A 17,505-nucleotide genomic window follows, 5' to 3' on the forward strand; every position below is an offset into this window, starting at 1 on the left:
GAGCATGAGGTAGAATTGATTTCATCTAAACTTAACGAACTGTTCATTAATAGTCCAAAGTATGTGTCTTGTGCAGGATCCCTCTGCAGTGAAAGGAGATGCCGACAGAGCCTACCTAACAGCTTCAGGCTTGGATACCATATTACTAACATTAGTGAGATAAATCCCACCTTACATTTCCTCTTCAGCCAATAAAAGCAGAAGGACATCTCACAGAAGCCAGCCTAGGTCTTCAGATAGTCTGACACTGACTTTGGGATACTCATCTCTTGCAGTTGATGACAGAGTGCGACTGGACTGACTTCTTAATTTAGGTTGTTCTATTAAGTGCCTAAGTTGCACCTTTAAAGTTGGAAATATACTGCAGGCTGTATGGGTCATGCCCTGCAAAAGGGCCTTCAGTGTCAGCGGGGATCTTTAAACAGTATCACAGCATTAATTTTCATCATCATAAACATGTACCAGAGCAGGCTAATGGAGAATGAGAATATATAAAATCTAGTATCCTCTTCGGAGGGCAGTTCTCCCTGTGAAATTCAGCTCTTGGATCTGGCTCAAAATCTTCAGCCACTGGTAGTTGATCGGATAACTCTGTTGGAGGCTTTCGTGGAAAATCATCCCCTGCCTGTTGAGTGGCACAAGATGATTTAGCTTAGACTCATCCACTGCCAGTACCCAAAGTGATGTCTTTTCACTATCCTTGGTCCTTCCATACCAAGGAAATGCGATAATGGCCAGCCACCTGCAACTTGTTTTTGATGCTGCTGATATTTCTTATTCTCTCTGACATTGCCTGAGGGTATGCACCAATCTGTTAATATGTATATAAATATTATCCTTCTTAATCCCTTGGTGAAAAATGATATCAACACAACTCATTACCATCTCCTGTGTGGCTGACTGAATAATGTGAAGCAGATGATGTTTATATTTTAGAAATGAAAATGCCAATAAAAAAGTAATTTAAAAAAAATTCACCTCTTGGTATTTTCCTATCACAAATGAAGAAATAACAGAGACGTGCTACATCTGCATGTTAAAATTCAGCAAAGACAAATGCTTTTTGGTTATAAGCATGACAATCCCATTTCAGAGTGGCGCTCCTAGTTTTAAGCATGTACCTAAATTTTAAATATTTCTGTGGGATGAGCTTAATGAATCAAGTGCTGTGAACACTTCTGGTGGGAGTTCAGGTCACGGCTACCAGGTCTCAGCTGTGCCCTTCACAGTGCTGAGCTGGAGACAACAAAGCCATAACTGGGAAAAGTCCCTATAACTCTTCTGTGTTCAGTAAGACCACGCTCATTTACATAGGTCTACATAACCCTGGGCCTCGTTCATCCATACCAGTGACACAAGATTAAAATAAAAGGTAAAAAAAGATCACTAAAATCATACTTAAACCTCTCCAAAGAGGGCAAAAAGCAGCGCTGTAGCTAGCTGTAGGAATTGCCCTCTGCATGTTACACTCGGTCATCAAGGGAACCCAAAACAAACACCGTCAGTAGACAATTATGATCCTCTGTAAAGACACAAGTTTATCCGATGCTCATTAGAGGATATATATCTGGCCAGATGTTAAACCCGTAAACCTCTTTCCGCTTCCAATTTCCCATTTCCACACCTCCAATACTTCTCAAAGTTTTCATCTTTCAGGCTATAATTATTATCAATTGATCTCTTTTATTTGATGATTTTTGGGGTTTTTTTAATGTTTGTTTTGAGTCTTTGAATTCTGTAAGCAGAATCCTTTCTGCCATTTTTGGTCACAATTACGTGAGGAAGAATCATCAAGTGCTAAAAATTGAACGGCCGAATTACAATCAAGGGTGCCCATCATCTTCCCGAAATGAGAAAAATCAAGCTACTTTCCTAACATGATGAAAATACAGCTCTCCATAGCAAGTGTCTTGTGTTACATCTATCAGATCTCAAAATTATCTATAATTGTGAGTTGGCCATCATCCACTTACAGTCCTGTCACAATTCTTCCAATAGCTCAGCGTTTTCTTAGCGCTCCAGTCTAGCAATTTGTGTGATCAGATGGGACTCTCAGCTTGCTTTTAAAAAATTAATCAGTCTAGTCTTTAGGACTGTGAAAAGAATAATGTTTAAAACACTGCTTCGTAGAGATAAACAGCAAGATGCTAGTATGAATTTCTGCCTATCTTTCCAGTGTGATTGCCCGTGTGTCTATCCATCTCTCCACCTAGCTAGCTGATTGTCTACCTATTTGTCTTTCTAAAAATAACAGATATACTTAAAATGTAATGGAGAAAGGGTGACTTTGATTCAGCAGAAGGTCTGGCATCCCATAAATCTTATTCAACCCTTTATGTGAGGCCTGGGAAGGGTTTAGATCTAATGCTGGCTCTGCAGGAAGGGGTGACTTTCTCCTAGTAAAAGCCCTATAGCGAATGAAGGGCTCAGCTGAGTCTACTTAGGACACAGGAGGGTTGGTGCCATCCCATTAGGATTAACCATCCCGAGCAACCAGACCAAAAGCTAGAAGGGCTGATACAAATCCATGGTCTTTCTCCAGATGCCTTGTCCTCCCCGTGCAGCTCCACCGCCCAAGCAGGGGGGTTAGAAAAGTTTCCTTCGATCACTGGAATAACAAAAATTTCTCTGGCATGCCATAAATGAAGCAAAAGTGATAAAAGGTCTATCTTGGTTCTGAATGCTCTGGTTGAATGAAGAGATAAGGCCCCCTTTCATTCGGAGTCATTAACGGCTCAGCAATTTCAGTGCTGTTTCCCATGGAAATGCATGAATTTTTAATCCTTTAATTGCATGTTATCCTGAACACCACGTGTGCTTTCTTCTTACTTATCCGCCTGCCTTTGTTGTAACAGGTAAATGCTTTTTTGAACTCGCTTTTATTGGGGGAAAACTCATTGTTATCGCGCTCTCTGCAGCAAGACAATAGGGGCTGCCGGCCCTTGCCGGTGAACGGCAGAGGAGGGGTGTCTCGGATGACTTCTCCATTTGGAAGCAGCCTCTGGATGAGACGGGCTGAGATTCTGGGATGGGCCTGGAGGCCTGTGAGAAAAGCAGGGTTTTTCTTCCCGGTCTCTGAAATGGCTTTCGTGATAACAGAAAAATTAATTACTGGAGAGATTACTGAAAGAAATATTCTGCCGATACGATAACTGTGTTCATTTGAGACATCTGTTTGGTTTTATTTCTGAAGAAACTCCTGTGTTCTGCTCTTGGAGCTCTGAATGGCGGGTAATGCAGCTATTGTTGCAATAAATATGCATTCATTTCCAACCTCAGGAGTCTTTGTGGAGCTTTGTCTATCATGAGTTGAATTTTTAGAAGGAGACTGAAGACAATGGTTCGTGCCAAGATTGAGATCAGTTTTTTTTAAATTGGGAGCCAGGAGCCAGGGATTAACTCTAGATCACAGGCTACATAATTATAACGGGACTCATTAAATGGGAATAATCAACAGAACAAACCATTCCTAAAACATCTGACATTTGATGGGAGGAAAAATGAGCTGATGTTTCTTTTTGTGAAGGATCAGTGGTTCATGATGCTGTACATTTATTTATTTTTGAACTGTCTTCGGTAAATTTTCTGTTGTGGATATATTTGTTTCTTCTAAAAGTAAATAGTGTGTGAAATTCCAGCTGAGACACAGATTTTGTCTGAGTGTCCATTGCTCTGCCTCTTCCATTTTTACCTGTACCTCTACAGATTTGGTACAAAAAGCTATTAAATGAGAACTGTGATGGTCTGCACTCGCCTTGCACTTTGCAGCAAATTGATGACATAAATTTCAGGCCAGTGAATAATGTGGGCAATGGAGTTTAAGGCCAGAAGGTATCATTGCAATTATTTAGATGATTTCCTGCATAGCTCATGTCACACATGGCAAAATTCCTAAGCTGGAGGACATTAGTCTTCCCATTATACAAGGCATACTGGTTCAAAAGGTCGACCATTTGGCAAAATTCACATGTCGTTCTTGTGCTCTCTACAAGGAGAAAGGAGACATTTCGATCTTGCAAGAATACCTCTGCGAACTGAGTGTGTATGTCATAAATAGGAGCCTTCATACTTTAGTCTGTTCCTTCCTCAGAGCCAGATTTTGAGTGTTTTAGAAGAATCTGATAAGTTTGAGATTGTTGGATTTTTACAGAAAAGAATAGATGATACTGCTGCCCTCCCCCCCCTCAAATTTTTGTCCAAATCTTGATGGATATTGTTAATAGAAGTGTCACAATACCATGACGGATGTCATCTTTTTATTTTCTTTGACCTGACTGGAACTGAAAAGCACCAAAAAGCCCAGAAATAAACTTTTCAGTCAAATTCTGCAGATTCAGCTAACCTGTTGATAATTTGGATAAGGGTGTGAGCAGATTCTAGCACTGATTTGAAAGCAAACGTGTTTATGAATGCATTTATGCTTCTGGCTAAATCTTCTAACTGCAGAAATCAGCATCAGACCTCCTGTTGCGGTGTTCTGGGTCAGGATTTGCCATAACTAAGGTCTGAATGTCCTAACATTTGCAGTTTTGCAGTGCTTCTTTGGCCAGGAACGGCAATAGTAGCTGAAGCTAACAGCTGTGCTTGCTGTTCCCAGTCTTTGTTGATCATGCATAAAAAGGATCATCAGAGGCCCCACACGTGTAAAACTTCTGCATGTCTGTGCTCAACCTATAGAAGACAATTTTGTTTTGAACTGAATTTTTCAGTGATTTAGGGAATGTTATATAAAATGCTTTCATCAAATCAGAATGCCCTGGACCCCTCCAACACCAGTATCAATGAGAGCCATCGTGACGACCACTCTACAGAGAACTAGGGAGCTCCTGCCCATCTCTAAACAGTCACACATGTATCTGGCAGATGCCAGGGCTCCTGATCTCCACCCAGGTTACAGGTGGATTGTGGGAAGACTATGCAGAGAGGAGGCGAAATCTGGGGGTCTCCTACACAACACATCAGGGTGTACAGGGGCCGGCGGCTATGAGAAGGTAGCCTAAAAGAAATAGGAACTTCCACAGCTTAATTGTTTGACCCAATTTTGATGTCAACTGTAGGAGAAAATGAATTGCCTTACATGTGTCTAATTCCCTCTATTGACTATAGAGAGTCTAGACAACTTGCTAAGATGGAGGTGTGCAAAGTAGGTAACTAAAGCTAGGTGAGATGAAATCTCCCGGTGTGTCAGGTAGATCCCAGCTGGATCATTTGCCTTCTCTTACTGTAGCTTCATTTCATGCAATATCTGCTGTGGCAGAGGGGCTGGGGCAAGGGCTAAATATGAGCCATGGGTGTGAATTTTGTGCAGATCCTCGTTAGCCTTGAATCAGCAGACCTGAGAATCCCTCTAGAAGAGGATCACGTCAGGGACCAGAATCTGAGGGATCTGAGGAGACAACAGGAAAAGAAGGGTCATGTGTGGTTTCATAATCCAATGCATCCAACGCAACAGCAGAGGGAAGGCAGAAGCATGCAAATAATTATAAACGAGTTCTGGACCTAACGGATGCGTTCTGCAGCCCTGCCTTTACCTCAGTCTCAGCCACAAAGACCCAGTAATACAGGACTAAGCCCAATGGGGTCCTGAGATCTTGCTACCATTGATGGTAACTCGTAAACCTCTTACTGATTCAAAATATTAAATGCAATAAAGAAAATGTTTTCTTAAGCAAGCGGTTTGCAAGTCAAGAGCAGATGTACGCTTCATCTTGGCTAATATCCAGCATGACACGGCTGAGCAGGTATACAGATATTAATGTCTTTGTATTAGGATGCACAGTAAATATGATTCCAGCAATATCACAGGGACCAATTGGCTATTAAGCTAGAGGCTAAATTTGTTTTTTTTATGTTGTAATAAATCTTACTTTTCTATGAAGCCTAGGCAAATATTAAATCAAACCACTTTCTTCTCTCTCCCCCTCCTTAGTTATTGATTGGGGGTATTATATATCAACTAACCACAAGGAGAGCATGCCATAACTTTGATTGATTGCCCGTATATTTCTGGCACTAATTCTGTGACAAGTGCATGCTTTGCTGCCCACCCTTGTCTGTACTTTATGTCAGTGGCCTTCTTCTCTGGCCAATTCATAGATTAAAAGATGGGAACAGTTTGATGGATGGGGTCCTTCTAGGTGACCTTCTGCCCAGGAAACTGGGTACCCTGCTGCATAGGACAAAAAAAAAATACTGCCCACTCCCATCCCCTGAAATAATGTTCCTCTGTGCAAAAAAATTTGCCCATGAGAACAGAAGGAAGAAAAGAGGCAGAGGGGAGAGCCAGACTGAGAGAGGGAGAGGCAAAAAAAGAAAAGCTGCTTAACCCAGAATAGAAAAGATGGAAGTCTTCAAACAACAGAAATCTATGATGAGTCCATCTCCAGGGTCAAGAAATCTCTCTTTGCAAATACCAGTTGCAGTGAAATGTTATGTCTGTTAATAAAACGCACTGAGTGGTTGGGAATCAGTATCACCTACTGATTTGTACTGCCCTTTTCCTACTTCCCATCCCTAGAGCCCAAACATCTAAATGTCCAGGATTTCATTGCTCTTTGGTTCTGAATTCGTGCTTCCCCATTTCTGTTACGTGGGAGATGCAAACTCTCCCTGAAAATGTGCTTCAGGTCTTTTTTTGAGGACAGGGAGACTGGAAGGGAAAATCATTTTTCTCCGTTGGTCATTTTTGCCGTATTAAGTAACAGAAACGAATCCTATTATGAATATAACATAATTCAGTACCATCCCTCAGCAGATTTTCACTTTGGCGGGATAAATTTATCCCAGTCAGATTTCTGGACTGCTGATTCCTAGCAAATCAAACCAGCTCTGGATAACAGTAATTTCTGCAAATCTGCTTATCTGGGCTAAATGTTTGATCCTTTTAGCTGCAAACCTCTTGATCCAAAGTCATTATTATAAAACATAAGCAGGGAGTGTCCACAACAGCATGTAATTGAAAGGCACTTATTTGCTCAGTTGTTACGATTTCCAGCAGAAAACCAGGGACAGGAATCCAAGTGCCCATTACCCAAAGATGTTCCAACATAGCACATGGGAAGCTTTACAATTATTCCATATAGGGAAACTTAAGGTACTGGATAAAAGCCATTTGATGAGTGTGGGGCCCAAGCAGGTTGCATGGTGTGATAATATGCCTGCTGGTGGTGAGATGAACATGCACTTTGAATTCAGAAGCAAGGATAGATCATCGGAGACAGGAAGAACACGGGAGAAAAGAGAGAATCTAAAACAGAAGCTATCGAAATATTACTGTGCATCAAAAATACTTGGGCTAGATCGCGGTCTGATGTAAGAGTAAGGAATAAAAATGCTGACTATGGTCTGTAATTAATCTGTTGGGGGTGCATGTGGCTTAAAATCTCTCTTGTTTAAATTGTAATGTACAGAGTAAAGAATTGATCAGGCTGAAAGATTACGGTCTGTGGCCCACAAAATCGTACACACCTACTTCCAAACAAATGCAACGAAGGAAAATAAGAGAGCTTTTTCAAAGTGCAACCCGCTTGCTGGCTATACGTGAAAACCATTGTGGCTACACGGGCAGAGCTAGTCACAAATGAGTGTTGTTCTCAAAACTGGGCTGCTCTGATTCTTCAGGATGCTACCGCTCCGGATCCCAGTAGGACCATGGATGAGCCTTCCACGTGGACAGAGCCAAAGGGTTCTCCAAGTGGGATGGGGATTCCGACATCATCCATCGTGCTGCTGACCTAACTGCTAAAGAAGAGCATTTCACTGAAAAACGGCACTTTTGGAGCACTCAGAATCCCTTCACCCCAGCGCTGCTGTCCTTGCGTGGCTGCGGGATGGGCTGCTCGGCTGCTCCGAGCCTGCTGGTCACCGAGAACGTGATGGGACATGAAGTGGCAGATGGCCCATTATTTACCATTATTTCAGGTAGACTGGACCTGTATTATTTACAGCTCCAAAAACTAACAGGAAAATGTTGGCTCTCGTTCACATGTGTCACTTGGCAATTTGTCTACATTCAATATTGCTTCAGTAGCATTCATATAAACAAATTAAGGGAGGAGAAAGCAACACATGCAGCTAAAGACTAATTCCCCTCTACCCACTGAATCACTGAGGGCCTTTAAGAGTGTTCAAAGCCAAATTACACTTCAGTGTGCAGGATTTAATTTGCATCTGCCAACTTCAGAAGGGGGATTTAGTCGGATAGGGCATTTACATTCCATAAAAGGAGTTGATCTCTGATTAAACTAATATCATGTTTGAGTTTCCGCAGTGATAACTGGGAAGACAAAACACGCAGGTCTCAGCAGGAGGAGGGGGCACGCTCGGTGCACAGGAGAACAGCCCATCTCTTAAAATGCCTCTTGTTCAGGCTGCAGCCGAGGATTCGTAGGATGAATCCCTGCACAAAGCTCGAGCTGGAAGTGAAGACACCCAGAACCAGCTTCTCCACCAGTGTGTAAACACGCTGGTTCTTTGGTGTTGATTGGGCTCTTCCAGTTTATCCCAACTGGCAGTTTTGTCCTTTGGCGCTTCCAAATACAAATGAGCGTATTTAGTTGTGCTAGGAGGTTTTGGCTATTCTGCAGAGAGTGACATTTGCATTTTACTGATAGGGCAGTGCAAGGTCTCCGCTCCATTTATGTAGCACCGGCACTCAGAGGATGCACACAGGCTATTGAGAGTGACGTGCAAGGTGTTGAGGAGCTCCAGTACGGCGTGGGGCCCACTCAGCTCCCACAGCGATGACTTACAGCCCGGAGCACCTTGCAGCATCAGGGCTCTTTCCTGGAAAATTTAAAATCATCTCATTTGGTCTATGTGCTCCAGCCTTTCTTTGCGTGTGGAAAAAAAAACAACTTGCTATTTTTACTGTTAAACCGTGGTTAGGACACAGCTTGATATATGCCCACAATTTTAGTCACGTCAGTTTAGCAAAAGCGATATGATGGCTTGCAGTTGAGTCAAGCAGGTCGGAATATGTCCGTGTTTCTTTACATACCAGCGTTCCCAGGCCCACCCACAGGATGATGCTGAGTAGTCCTGACAGCCGGATTCCATCGAGCAAGCACAGAAAAAAGAAGTATCAAACAGCTGAGCAAAGATCCATTTCAAAATCTTTCTTTGCTTATGCTGAATCAATGCTTTTTTTCTAATTCCTGCTCAATGCAAAGAGGAAATTCTTTCAAGGCAGCTCAAGCCACGGGAGATGGAAGTATTTCTTAACTACCATCAAACATACAGAAAATTCAGTAAACTGTGGCAATTATTTTCATAGATCAATAGATTTTAAGGGCAGATAGGAACACAATTACAACCATCAAGTCTGATTTCCTGCTGTGGAACTTCACAGCGATTCTTTTTCTGAGTCCAATAACATGTGTTTAAACCAGAATGCATCTTTTAGCAAGATACCCCATCTTGATTTAAAGAGACCAGATGACAGAGAATGAGCACCGTCCCTCAGTGAGCCTTCTAGAGATAAATTACCCTGCCTGTTAAAACTTTGCTATTTATTTCCTCTTTAAATTGTTCTGATCTTCATCTTTGAGCCGTTGAATGTTGTCTGATGGGTTCGTCAGCTCCTGGTATCAGATACAGATCTGATGAAGGCCATCCTCCTCCTGCAGCCTATTCTGGACTGTGATCAAATCGGAGTTTACTCTTAGTAGCAACATGCAAGTCCCTTCTCACGAGTAGTTCCCTTTAGGTTGCTGTCTTGTCTCTGACAGTACTTCTGGGGAAGACAAATCTCCGTAAGGCCCACCTAGGGTCAGAAAGGCCATTAGGTTCTGCAGTGGCCGTGTCTCATGCAGAAAAACAGGCCATACACTACAGGTTCTCCCAGATGAGTAGCAACAGCACGGCCGGTATTTGCCGTTCCCCTCATGCAACTGGCCTTACGTGTCCAGATCATCCTACGCAGCAGGATGTGTCCCCATGGCGTGATTTCCATGAGGACGGCTTGCCATGTACTCGCAGCACTGGTGGCTGTTGAAATAGAGGTGAAATAGAAATAGAAATAGAAATAGAAATAGAAATAGAAATAGAAATAGAAATAGAAATAGAAATAGAATGGAATAGAGGTGCTGGGGCAGATAACTGTAATCTTTGGTCAGACAGTGAGTGTCCGTCTGTCCAGGTAGCAGTGTGTTCCTGTGGTCAGAGCAACTCCATGGACCATTAGCAAAAACAGAGCATTTGCTCATTTGTGTTTCTGACTGTGTCCCACGTTCTGCACATCCACCTCTCTCTCCACCTCCGTTCTTTCAGGATTGCCCATCGCTGAGGCATCCAGGAGACCGGGGTTTGCGTGCCGGTGTGCCAGCTACCTGCTCACGTCTGGGTTCCCCACAAACCGCAGCCGACAGCAGGGTTGGTAGAGCAGACCCATCAGGCGCGGAGGGAAATCGCAGCCTCATTAAACGCAGGAAGGTTTGCTTTTATCTCTGATGGGACCAACATTTCATTTGAAAACTTCATAGATGGGAATATTCATCGTCTTTTTTATGCATGCTGTACACAAAGACTCCAGTTTCTGAGGAAAAAACCCAGCTCCAGATCGCTTTTACATAGCTGATTTTAATATCATTTTTTATTTATTTCACAGTGGAGTGCATCTGGCTTGCAATACTTACCCAAGTAAATATCCTGTTTCACCTCTCTCCCAGGGAACAGATGTACGTAGATCAAACCGGGAAAGACGACTGTTTATTTTTTCCCTTGTGACTCAATCCTGTGCTTATGCCACAAGGTGTGGCATTTTCCACTCCTCAAAGAAGGCAAAAACACACATGGCATTAAAGCTTGGTTTCCTACAAGTTATTGTTTTTTAAGATGAAAGCATCCAAGCAAAATATCCTTTGGACAGAAATAAAGCAGGTAACTTTTCAAGCTGATGAGATATCCGTGGTCAAGTTCTGATCTCCATTACCGTGATAGGCATCTGGGCTGACTTCATACAGAAGATAAAAGCCCCTGCTATTTCTAGTGGCTAAAACAAATTCTCCTGTGATATAAGCTATTTTTAAAAAGCTGCCTTACCGCTCAGAGCTGACCAAACTCTTGGGAGTTAAGTTTTCGGAGCTTCAGAAGGTACCAGTGGGATGCTGTGTTTCTGGAGCCCGGGTGTTGATGCTCCCCCAATGCTCTCACCTTCCACGGGGCCTCTCGGGAGACGAGTTAGTGGGTTTTAGCTCACGGTCTACACGTCCACAGCCAACCCTAAGGGAGGCAGAAGGAATTGGAGCCCACGAAATCTGTGCGGGAGGATTTCCCTCTCGTATCTGCTCTGAGGGAAAGAAAAGCAGGAAAGCCAGAGGTTTTTTTTCCTTTTCTCGGAGGAGATGAGCAGACCTAGCTCCTCCAGGGATTAAAGGCAACATTTTCACTGATTCCAGGGCCTTGGGCTTGCGTCTCAGAACCGCACCGCAAGACCAAAATGACAAGTGTGGTCCACCTCAGAGGCATGATGGACACAGATGCCTTCCTTTGCTTTTCCCTCCCCAAAACTGTGTGTGGGAGAGAGCAGAAGGGGAGGGAAAGCCACGCCGTTACACTGCCGCAGGGCAGCCTGCCTTGTAAACGGCGGTTTCTTGCTAAATAAATAAAGGGAATTGTAATTGTGGCTCAGCCAGCCTTCAAAACTATCCAAATATGCAAACTTCCTCATGAGGCGGGGGACATAGGCAACTAGTCAACATGCTTTGCATGCTCAGGCTCCTGATGCTCCAGCCGGCTGTAGGCTGTACAAAGCCAGCTTGATTTCACAGCAGGACACGAGGGGAACAGAGAGGGAAAAAAAGATACCTACCTGTGTAATTGCAATGAACATAAATTAGCAAGGCCTGGTCTTCAGAAATAAGCAAACACGCACAGCCTTGGTGGGAGCGAAGGAAGGGCGGTGCAGGGCCAGCTTGCTGCTTGTTCACTGCTGAAGCTGGGGAAGTGCAAATGCTGGTGGTGTCTTGGGAGAGGAGGAGGAACGCTGGATCCGGCCAGAGAAATGTCCCCAAAGCTGGGGTGGTTGTTGAGCTCTTCAAAGGTTCGGCGATTGGTAGGATGTGTGGGTGGAATGGCTGGAGCATTTGAGCTCCCTGGCTCGGCCTCAGGCCATGAGGAGGGTCACGAGCGGGTGGGTTCATCTCCTCTGAATTCAACAGTCTAAAATTAGACACCTGAATCAGAGCTGGTCCCTCTCAGTGCCTTCAATGGTCACCAGAAAGGTCACCTTCTAGAGGCGCTTGGCTCTATCTCATGGCTGCCCTGCCAGATGACAGGTGAATCTCAGCCTTAGGGTCTGGTTTTGAGGCTATTTAAATACCTATAGCCACCGCTATAGGCAAGAGGAAGAACCAGGCACATTAGACTTTCTGGATATAACACCATGCATGTGTTTGCGTCTTTAGGTGTCTCAGGACCTTGACGAACCTTGCCATTAGATGCTCTGAAGGGCTGATCCATAACTATGGAGTGGAGGCAGTGCCACTGCCCTTCTTCCGAGCAGGGCTGGGCGCATGAATGCGCAATAGGCTGCCAAGCGTGTTAGCAGTGTAGTCCTGGGGTTGGATACGTACGTTGGAAAGATGGAGTTTGACTGCTGCTTCGTGCCTGCACAGTGGAGACACTGAGCATGGGCTGATGTTGGGGTTGTTGTGGGCAGATGCAAATGACTGCCCAGATTTTTGAAAGAAAAGTGAGGCTGGAGCTGTGGCCAGAGGTGACTTAAATGCACAGTGCTGCTTGCATGGGCTCATCTTACGCACCGTGCTTAGCCCAGAGCTAGAGCTTACGTTCGGATCTAAGCTGCAAAGCCTGAGGGGGTTGCGGAAAGAGACATTTCGGGTCTGTCAGTCTAGATATGAGTGGAGGGGTTCATATTCAGTTCCTAGAGAGTCCTAAAATCCGAGCTCAGTTGGCCTCAGACCAGCCTTCCCTCAAAAGGAGCAAAATGCCATATATCTCATTTTCTGCAGTATCTTATTCCAGTGTAGTTCGGACCCCTCCACCAGCTTTGCTTCACTAAAATCTGTGGTTTTTAATAACTTTATAGACAGAGCCCAAGGAATCTGAAACAACTCATGTAGTGCTCTGTTTTTCAGCCCTGGGTTCATATTCTCGGATGGAAACCTCAGCAGAGCTTTATGGTTTTACAACCGGCAGGATCAGGTCTCCTTTTCATGCGGAAAATACAAAAATTATTGCTTTTGCTACCTCTTGTGTTATCTCCAATTAGCCGCACTGACATGATTTGTTCTCCCATAGTCTTTGTTGCATAACTAATCACAGCCAATAAATATAAACACAGAAAATAATTAGCTTAGATCAGCTCACTGTGTATGCCAAGCGCATCTATTCAGTCACAGGACGTGCCGATTTCCTGAGATTATTACATTTTATTCTTATTTCAGTTTGGTCTTGTGCTAACTCTGTGGAGCTTTGGGTGAAGTTAGGGGGTGGAGGTGCATCTGCAAAGGCAGTAGCTATAGTAACGTACACCCAAATAGACGGTGTTGCTTCTCTAGGTAATTCAGTGTTTAATTCCATGTCAGTTCTGTTTATCGCTTCATTCCAGAAGATCCTAACATTTTGACATTCCCAGAGCATATGTCTGAGGAATAATGAAATACTGAAAGAAGGCTCCAGTAAGGACTTTGGCTTGCAAGGGGGGGAAGATGAGCAGAGACCCTGACGCTGTTGCTTACTCTTAATGGCACTAAAGAGGCCACCCCGAGGACTGGACTGCTGGCACTAATCGAATAGTGGTAATTGATGGGGACATAATATTGTTTCTCTGAGCCGTTCCTAAACAAAACAGAGACGGGCTGGCTCGGGAGGATTGGGAAGGAAAGTAACGGCAGCTTTTACCAGCATGAGTCGATTGCTTTATGGTGCCGAGTTCTGGCCTCGTGGGAAGGAAGGTGGGGAGAGACGTGGGGCAGAGGGGATGGTTCCCCAGGGACCACACAAGGGCTCACCAAGACCTGAACATGAATGCTGGGTATTAGGGGCAGAACAGATGTCCTAGTCCTCAGGTCAGCTCTCGGTGCCGATACGGATACCTGCACCTTTGCGTTTGTCGGACTCATTAGCACAAAAGCTTTGGACTATCAGAGCTTGTCTGAGTCTGGAGGCATAGACCTTTTTTTTCCCCTCCACACTTGTCTTTCTGGGCAATTCCTGTCACCACCAATTGATGGAAAAGTGTATTTATTGCTTAAAAGTCTTCCTGGCTGCTCTCCTTACCCACATCATTGTAGAGCGCAAGACTTTGCCCAGCCACAGAACCCATCTGAAGCAGTGCCAGCACTTACGGTGCAGGGAATCTCAGCTTTTATTTAAAAATAAACTGGACCTTGCCAGCCTTTGTGGAGAGAAAGTCTGAAAATACCCAGCAGGCTGAGTGTCTGAGACAGCAGATGAAGAGAGCCCCGTGCTCATTATCTCTGCAACTCTCCTGATGGTTCGGCAGTTCTGATGACTCGGAAAGTAGACACAAACTTTTTGAACGTGCCGGATTGGTGATACTGCCCATGAGATATTGTCTCTATGAAAGCTATCCTTTTCCATTTAATTTTTAAATTTGCTGGGTTTGTGGTTATTGCATCTTACATCATCGTCTCTGTTTCACTGGCGTTATTTCCCTGGGGCTGAGCTTTGCTAGCGAAGTGTCCACCTTCCGGAAAAACACTCAGTGATCCAGGTATAGGAAATAACTGTGTTTTCTGTGTGTTTGGTGAAGATCGTTGGACCAATAGCTAATTGCCCTCCCCTCAAGTTTCTAAAATTGCACTTAATTCATATGAGCAGCCAAAAAATCCTGATGCTTATCTGAACAGTCCAGACTGTCTGACTCTAAAAAATAGGACTGGAAATCTCAAAGGAAACAGCCCGTCACACAAAAACCTCCGCAGCTCTTGATCCAAACCGAGAGGTGAAAGAAAGTTTAATGAGCCTTGGCCGTTAAGCTCGCCAGCCAGGATTGATTCAAGCCTCTCCCAGCCTGAGCTCAGCTGCTGACGAGTTCAGGGCTAAATTAGCAGTGGTCCATATGCAAGGGGCAGTTCAAGGAAGGGGAGACTAAAGCTCGCCAGGGCCACCTGGTCTGCTCTGAAGGACCTTCCCAGTTAGACTTCAAAGGAGGTTCAGCAACACCCAGCAGTTAGTGAAAGATTTGCAGAGGATTTCCAGCACCTGCTTTGTGCTGCCTCAGTAGTGGTGTTTCATCTCAGAGATCAGCTACCCCGGGTCCTCAGCATGGTGCTATGTTGAGACAAATTCATTCTAGATGCAAAGCTGTAGGTTCAAGGGAAGTTCCAGAGATGTACTTTTTGCCCTGATTATTTATGGCATGCTGAAGGATTTGGAGTTTTCTTATGCAAAATTGAAACATTGTGCACATCTGTCAATTTGCACATCATTTTCTGTGGGAAGTCAAATTGTTTCATTTCAGTGGCCTCATTTCATTTCGATGGTGTCCTAAATCTGTATCTCAAGATAGTAAAACTGCTTTTTCTGTGTTATTGTTTTACTTCATTTCTCTTGATCAATTTTATTATATCATAATTCAGATTGCCTCATACCTCAGATTTGGTATTGCAATGTTTGGGATCATCTAAACAACATTTTTACCTCGTCAGAGTGATAAGTTTTGAAATTATTGAACTCAGATGATGTAGCCATGTTCAAACAAAACACCGTGCAATTTCAAATACAGAACATAATGCAGAATTCCTGCTTCACTGGGTTGTTGGGTTTGCCTGGGGGGGGGGGGGGGGGGGGGTTTCTTTTTTGTACTTTTTGTTCTGAACCAGAATTAACTTCCATCTGGAAATGGCAACACATCCAGTACAATGGAAATCCCATTTTCGAAACAATTGCGGTCTTACCCAGCGATTTGTCTAGTGACTTGCCTGGGATTCTGCAGGAAAGAAGATCCCTTGCGGTAGCTCTGAGGTTTGTGAATGAATCCTTGGGAACTCGCACCATATTCCCCTTGGCCTGGATGTTCACCCATTCACATTTGGGCATGTGCTCATGCAGCTTCTAAGGTGAAGTATTTTGCAGGTTTTGACACCCTTTTTTTTTTTATTCTTTGTGATGTAACAACTTCATTTTCCATAATTCACCATCCGCCACTAAGGAGGTGGGTAAACTATCCTTAGACACATGGAGAGCGCAGGCAGCTGTCAGTCACAAGGGTGGGATTGCAAAGGACCCGTTCATGGATCCTTCCAAGATGAAATCATCTGGCAGTGCCTGGCACAGACAAGGAGCCCTGCCAGCCTGGAACCTGCCTTTACTGTTCATTAGCACCGAGGCAATGCTGGCACGTATAACCAGAATCAAGCGATCAAACTCCTAGGCCTTCAGATCATGGGCAAATTTAAAAATGCGAAGTAGACTGAGCTTTCTAGATTTGATATTAGGAACATGCATGCAAATATATGCAAATGGATGTAAATAGACAGACACTTTTTGCAGCCCAGGTTATTAAAGGAGCTGCTGCTCGTAAGAGGATTTTCATAATAAGACTAAGGATCCCACAACATCTATTAAAACAGCGTTACTGTAAATTACACTAAATGCAGGGTTGTTACCCTTTGGAGAGCTTTGCAAAGGTAAGGAGCAGGGAGTGAAACTTTCTCCCCACATCCTCTCCCATCTCTTCTCCATTTGCTGCTTAGCCGTAGCTGGAAGGGCGACTCAGTGCAGAGGAGAAGACCCAGTGGCTGGAATAATCCCTGGGACAAGTCCAGTCTGAGGGGGAAAAGCAAAGAAAGCCGCTGCCTGGTTTTCACGGGGACACTCAGAGGTGCCCAGCCGTGTCCTGCCGGGAGGTTTGGTGGCCAGTGGGGCAGGAGCAGCAGGACTGCAGGGAGGTGCAAGGCGAGGGAGGAGGTCCTGTGCTCTGCTGATGCCGCAGCGCTGTTCCAGGCTCTCCTGATTTTTCTTCAGTCCATTCCCCCCTAGACTTGGCCCACCCCTAAACAGGAGCATCCTCTAGCACCCCCAACACTTACTCCATCACCAACAGCTTCTCTGTTTTTCCCATCTCCCAGTGTCTTCTGCCTTCCCACACCACCGGGGTATCTGTTGGGGGGATTCCCTTCATGCTGGCAGACTGGAGACATGCAGGCAAGGCAGCAAATCCTTTTGGCAGCTCCTTGCAACCCCAAAAGCCTGCTCTTGCCTAGGCTGCAACTACCTGTTGCTCTGCATTAGGACTGAAAAGCTAAATGCTGGCTCCTGTCTAGGTCCTCCCAGCACTCACTGGAATGAGCAAGTGGGGAATCATGACTCTGTTTTCTACTTTCTATATAATAATCCACCCATAATAGGATTACATTGCCCTAGCAGGGCTCCAGGCTGACTTTCCCAATGCTCCTGCTTAGAGCGCTGCATCCATTTCTGCACCGAATACAATTATTCCCGTGAGAGGCTGCAAGCCTTTCCCTCTCCAGCAGCAGGGCTCTGCAGTCCACTTTTCAGCATGTACCTCGCGTAGTT

At 44.5% G+C, this 17,505-nt stretch overlaps 1 long non-coding RNA gene across 2 annotated transcripts in view; it reads left to right on the forward strand.

Moving 5' to 3' along the window:
• The window catches only part of LOC112981207 (uncharacterized), a 410,306-nt gene that overhangs the window by 223,734 nt on the left and 169,067 nt on the right, over nucleotides 1-17,505 (forward strand). The gene's annotated exons all lie outside the window — the stretch shown is intronic.

The sequence above is a fragment of the Dromaius novaehollandiae genome, chromosome 23 (assembly GCF_036370855.1).
Source record: "Dromaius novaehollandiae isolate bDroNov1 chromosome 23, bDroNov1.hap1, whole genome shotgun sequence".
NCBI lineage: Eukaryota > Metazoa > Chordata > Aves > Casuariiformes > Dromaiidae > Dromaius > Dromaius novaehollandiae.